General features: G+C 35.5%; 1 long non-coding RNA gene across 1 annotated transcript; it reads right to left on the reverse strand.

Annotated features, from left to right (window-relative positions):
* Positions 1 to 2819: 2819 nt before the first annotated feature.
* On the reverse strand, positions 2820 to 5034 carry LOC121425626. The gene is made up of 3 exons (XR_005971513.1): positions 4585 to 5034; positions 3484 to 3559; positions 2820 to 2967 (listed from the first exon to the last, which is right to left on the reverse strand). It is a non-coding gene; the product is annotated as an uncharacterized LOC121425626 (long non-coding RNA).
* Positions 5035 to 6424: the final 1390 nt, after the last annotated feature.

Genomic DNA, 6424 nt, shown 5'->3' on the forward strand with positions numbered 1-6424 from the left:
AATCAGCGACAATCCACTCATCTTCGCTCTGGGGAGCGAAGATGAGTGGATTGTCGCTGATTAGAGATTGAAGGTGGTACCAGGGGGTGGAAACTCCGCTTCTGCATCCGGTCAGAATTGAAGAAAATTTTGGAGGGTCAAAAGTGCACACTGCTCCCATTTTACATGTACAAGCCTATGGACACCGCCACTGCTTTGGTACACCAGCGAAATGGAGGCGTGGTCATTAAACGTCCTTCGCGCATAGCGTAAAAATATGTAAATGAGCATTTGGTCACTAATTAGCATAATGCGCGACCTGATTTAATATCGTTTGTGATTATAACATCATTACACTCATTCATTCTTAAGTACATGTTATTGATCTATTTGTTCTTGCCTGTCACGATTATTACTGCACCTTTGATTTATTTTAGCTGCAAGTTGCCAGGATCTTTGCGAAAGCAATAACTGGAAACTTTATGGGAGGGAATTTAATTGAGCTTGATTTGCCCTCTTCATATAATTTTCTTTCTACTAATTACATTCACTATTACAGAAGAAGATCCCAAAGAAAATGTTGCCATAATATTTTTTCCCCTTAAATCGTGTAAGTGTTCCTCGGTTGACAATAATGGTTGAATGTAATTACCATGGCATCTCTTTATGTTTCTGAAGCCCTTATTTGAAGAGCTCACTTGCAAAAGGGGTTAGGTCCATTTTTCATCAAATTTGATTTTTTTTTGTCGCAATGTATAGATTTTTAGATGATACCAAAGAAAATTTGAAATTCACATGAAAACGTGAATAAAAGTGGCAAAGAAAAATCACTTTTTAAATCAAAATTGATTGGATTCATTTCAGTATAGTTGCAAAAGGGTTTAGGTCCAAAATGATGTTTTAAAGAATATATAGAAAAAAATGAAAACAGGTAGATTTCTTTTATACCCGGCCAATTTTATGTTCACATGATAGGCTAGTACATGACAATTTAGTTGAGTAATGCAATAGGTGAGAATAAAAAACATGGATTTTCTCGGAATGGTAAAAAGTGGACCTAACCCCTTTTGCAACCAAACTCTTCATTTATATTTCTATCTTTTCTTTTTATTTTTAATTACAGAAAACAAAATGAACCTTTATTTCATAATTTTAAAAAATAATAAGAACAAATCAAATACTTTTACATAATTATTGTAGTCCCCAATATAGGTCCTATTATAGCAGTCGGGAGCACTTAATTTTAAATGGCGACTTCTATGTCATTATCATATCAATAACCATGACCTAGGTACAATATTTTAGGGGGATTCTCAAAATTATCTAGGCAGGAGAGCAAACCGATCGTAGGGTATAGGATATTTATTTTTTATTTTCAACTGGAAATGAATCTGGTATAATTTTTATATGGAAAGAAAAATACATTTTATATAAAGGTTCCAAATTTTGTAGAAATAATTCCCCTCCCCGTATACCCATCGTGAACAGTAAGGTCTTATGATTGCTTCTTCTAAAACAAACAACTTTCTCTAACTGCCCCCATCTCCTGCCCCTTCTCTCTCTTTCTCTCTCAGAAACTGACACACACAAATATATGCATAAAGGCAAATAATTCTCCTGTCTTTTTTACATACTTTCCCACTCTTATCCTTATTTCTCTTGAAGAATATTTTGATTAACTGCTGTTTGCTCTCATGATGTCACAGTAGTATCACATTTGAGTACAAGGTGCAACATCTTGTGCCATTTGTGCATAAAAAAAATTTTGGTAGCAATATATCATCACAAATTGGTGATTAATAAATGAAAATGACCAAGATCAGATAATTTAATTCAAAATTAACATGTTTATTACGAAATCCATTTTCTGAAACATTGAAAATAACATAACAACTAGAGTCTACAAGCATTAAATTAGATTTAAAAAAATAAAGGATTTAGTACATTTTCTACACTTAAGTCAAAATATACAATGTTTATTAGAATTTCACTCAAAAGATGTTGATGAGCCTAATAATTAATATGAGGGATGCATCCAAGATTTCATAAAAAGAGCATAAAAATCTGAGATATTCTGTTTATTCTTTCCACACAAGTTTGTCACTCAAAAAAAGAGTAAATTCCTTCCAAATTTGCGGACAAGAAATATTCTACTAATGTGAGAGCACTCCACATAAAAAAGGGGGGGGGCATAATTCAAGAATCTCCCTAAACAGTGCCTTTCCAAGTCAGTGAATCACTAACAAAATTTGATATTGTCTACTGTCACTGTGGGTAGAATTCAATCTATTTTTAAAAATATAGTCTATTTATATATTTTTGCAGAGGAAACCCATTTCAAAACTTTGAGTAAGATAACAATAAATGCAATTTAATATCCCTACATAATTATTGAGCCATTATTATGACGACTTGCAATTATGGTAACTTTGTCCAAGCCCATTGCAGCTACCATAAAGACCTTGATTTCTTGCTCAGCCCTGTTACCATGGTAATTGTCATAGTGACAAGATTACAATAGTAATAACTTGTTTATGGAATGAGGTCCAGGAGTGATACTAAAATTATTTCTTAATCCTCTGATCACCTTTATTAACATTTATCTACGCATGATTTTTATTTCAAAATATAAATTTTTGTCTTGTATACAATAGTCCTTTAAACTGGAAATTATATTTAATTTCACAAAAACTTCTAAGAACTAGTAGAAATATTAAATATTAATAAAAGGTGATACATTTGCCCATTGGAAAAAAAAATATTTCTTTCTTGTATTTTGTGTGAAATTTTGTATACTTTAATGTCATTGCCCGGTGGTGAAGGTGAACTCTTTACTACAGATGTGCAGTTTAAAGAACATTCACTGCTTTGTTGATATATCTATTCAAATTAATTTGAAGTAACTACTTATTAGCTTGGCCTTCATATATCTTCCATCTTGGTACTTGTTGTGATACCAGTACTTAAACAGCTTGGGCAGTGGGAAACCTGCATTGTAAAAAATAGAGAAAGAACAAAATGAGCTGCTGATGTAAATTATTTTTACTCATCTAGTCCAGTTTTATTAAGAAGATTTAAACTCTATTTAATACTTTTGTCACTTTTGTCCTACATCCAGATAAATTGATATATCAATATAACTATTTACAGTATGTTTTGATAATAAAGAATCCAAATTAATTCAAATATTTATCAGATGATAACTGTTAATATCATGTTTTTATGTACATGTACATAGACAGAAGGTATGGTCGGTGAAAATGGAAATACTGGTGAATCTGAATTCAAGCAAATATTAACTATCAATGGAGCTTTAATTGTACATGATATCTTATCTTGATTCAGCTCAATTAGCCATACCCCCTCCCCCCAAAAGAGGGAATATTTATTTATTTAGATTTAGACTTTAGCTTAGATACAGCCTGTATTATTATTAAAACAACAAGCATACCTTGCAATTTTCCAATTCAGATATCCTGTTCCTCATTAGAGCATGTAACCCACACTTGCTGATCTGCATGGTTCTCAATTTTGTCCCTCTGACCGGGTGTGAACTGCTAAAATCTTGGTCCTATTGGATCTGCAATAAACATTTTTTTTTAAGTTTGAGAGTACGGTATTAGAGATAAATAAACTAACCCCAATATCTACTCTTCTTAAACAATATTTAAAAAATTTCAAGCTGCCCATATCATTGGCCTATGAATATTCCAAAATTAATTATCTGGTCGGTCCAAAAACTTCATTCTCTCTCTATCATAAAGTTTCACAGAGAAGCATACGCATACCAGGTACCCGACTGTTTATTAAAGTAAAATGATTCCAACCAATATTGCCCCAGCTGTATAGCTGAATCAGGACCTGGTCTATACTGGTCCTGTATATAACTAAAGAATCACAACACATTTGAATGAAGTAAACACTAAGAACTTTTCAGAATACCACCCCAGGCCAGGCCCAGGGCATCCTGTTCAAATGGAAACTTGATTTGCGTCTAAGACATTTCATTCAAATCTAACACTAAATCAATTGGATTTCATTCATGATACTCTGAAGCAAAAAGTTTTCGAATAAAAGAAGCTGCTGAGAATTATACTTATTCATATAAAGATGAAATAGCGTGACGGACTAGACCTAAACTTCAACTTTCAAGCTTGAACTTAAGTTTGGGCCTAGACTAGTCCGTCCCCGCTATTTTCATACCCCATGACTACATCGACAATCTCGCTAGCCGGCTAGCACCGGCGATATCAAGACCGGATCCCGCTCTGACCAAAATCGAGTTTCTCGTTACTAAAACAGGAGGTCTGAAACAAGTCCACATCTACCCCTGATAATTGACAATAAAACTGAAATACAGGTTTACTTTTTGCCTACATGAAGCATTCCGATGAAGGTCTAGATCTACGAAAAATGGTAAGTTAGGCATATTTTTTTAGAAACTCAAATGACAGATGATTTATTTGGAAGTCAGGCAAAAGACATGGGAGTGACTGTATGGAAATGGTGGTTTACGTAGTAAAGTAATACGGGATGGGCCCCGAACCCCGGCAAACACATCACCATTGCAAGTGAGATCAAAACATGAAAATTAACTTAACTTACTTTTATTCTCATGGAATGTCAGTAGATTATTATTGATGTTCCCTCCAAGATTTTCTGCTCCAATGAAGTTCACTCAAAAATCACGATTTCGAACATCAATTCTATAAACAGATGATTAGTCGAGCTATTTCGTTGTAGAAACTGGAAATTCGCACAGTCCAAAAGAACAACACTTCGCACAGATCTCGTGGGGAATTGTGGGAAGGAAAAAACGTGTTTAATTCATAAGATATGAATAAAACATTAGCGTCTTAGCCAATCATGGAAGTGTATTTTGCGTAATTTGACGTCATTTCATGAATTAAACATTGACCCTCCAAAATCAACCTTCAAATTGTCCGCCGGCAGCCATGTTGGCTGTGTACAAAACCTATGGGAGAAAAGAACGCGCGAAAAGAGTTACCTCTCTAGCTCCCTTCGGGAGCTTACGTATACGTAAGATCGTATCTCTGTGAGAGATTGGGAGACATGTGCCCTCTATGTTAGCTTTTGGGAAAGGGCACTTCCAAACAACAAGGTCCAATCTGGACTAGGATAGCACCGGTAGCGGTATATATACTGTATTCTAACGCGCGTGTGATAGTAAAGTTGGACCAATATTCGATATTAAAAAAATAGGGGGGTTGAAAGCTAACTAGGGGGTTAACAGGTGCAGCACGTCTCGGTCAACCATAAAAACACTGGCTTGCCCTATAGTACGAGGACAAATTTTAGGGGACAAACGGCAGTGAATAAAACTTAAGGGCATAATTCCATAAAAAGTTTGATTTTTTTCGAGGGGCCGCGGCCCCCAGGGATATACCGGCCGACCCCCGGGATCCCGAAGGCCAGGCCGGGGTAACATTACAATCCTAACATAACTTGTAGAACTTAACTCGGGCAACCAGATAAACACTAGCTTGACCCGGCGCATGCATGCACATTTTTGGGGGCTCGCTCGATCAATTAAATTAACACAATTAAAGGAATAAAGGGCTATTTAGAGCACGCATTTTTTTTTATTAAAAAAAATATTTTTTTCCAAATGGACCCATGCAGGGATATCCCTAGACAGCTGGCAGCCGTCTGTTTCGAGGAGTTTTTAAACATTTTTTTTTCTATTTCTCTCTGTATTTGGTGATGAAGCCATTGCAACGAAGTTCAGCTGAACAACCAACAAAACAGAGACCGAAGCTTTTGGTCTAGGATATATATCCCGATGGCCTAGGCGAGCCACGTATCCTAACACTGGCGTAAATCCGTGTTGATGGGTGGGGGATGACTGAAATATTTTGGCATTTTTTTTTGCAATCATGCTTTAAGATATGCAAGGAATTGTCATAAGATATGTCCACAGTGGCGTACCGTGGGTCACAGCATAGCTAGGGGGGACCAACAATTTTTTTTTTAAATCACTGCATGAGTGAGCGCGTTCAGTTGCCAGGTATACTGACCTAATATAGAGACATTTTAAGGACAATGTCATTAAAGGGATATGCATCTCACTGATCATATAATGCGAGCGCGAAGCACGAGCTGATTTTTTTTATATTTACACCTGAGAAAGGGACATTATAATCAAATTTGTGTAATCATGATAGGTACCTGTCTAAACAGAAACAGAAACAATTAATGCGAGCGCGAAGCGCGAGCTGAAGTTTTCGTATATTTGACCCCAAACAGCGAGATTTTAAGGAATATATTTTAGGAATCCATTAAGAGCATGCATATCTCACCATAGTCATCTAATGAGAGTGCCGAGCGCTTGCTGATTTTATTAGAATTACATCTGAACACATGAAACACTTTTTGTAGTCATTGCAATCATGATTATCATACCATCTGAATAATCTAATATTGC

Source organism: Lytechinus variegatus, chromosome 12 (assembly GCF_018143015.1).
Source record: "Lytechinus variegatus isolate NC3 chromosome 12, Lvar_3.0, whole genome shotgun sequence".
NCBI classification, from domain to species: domain Eukaryota; kingdom Metazoa; phylum Echinodermata; class Echinoidea; order Temnopleuroida; family Toxopneustidae; genus Lytechinus; species Lytechinus variegatus.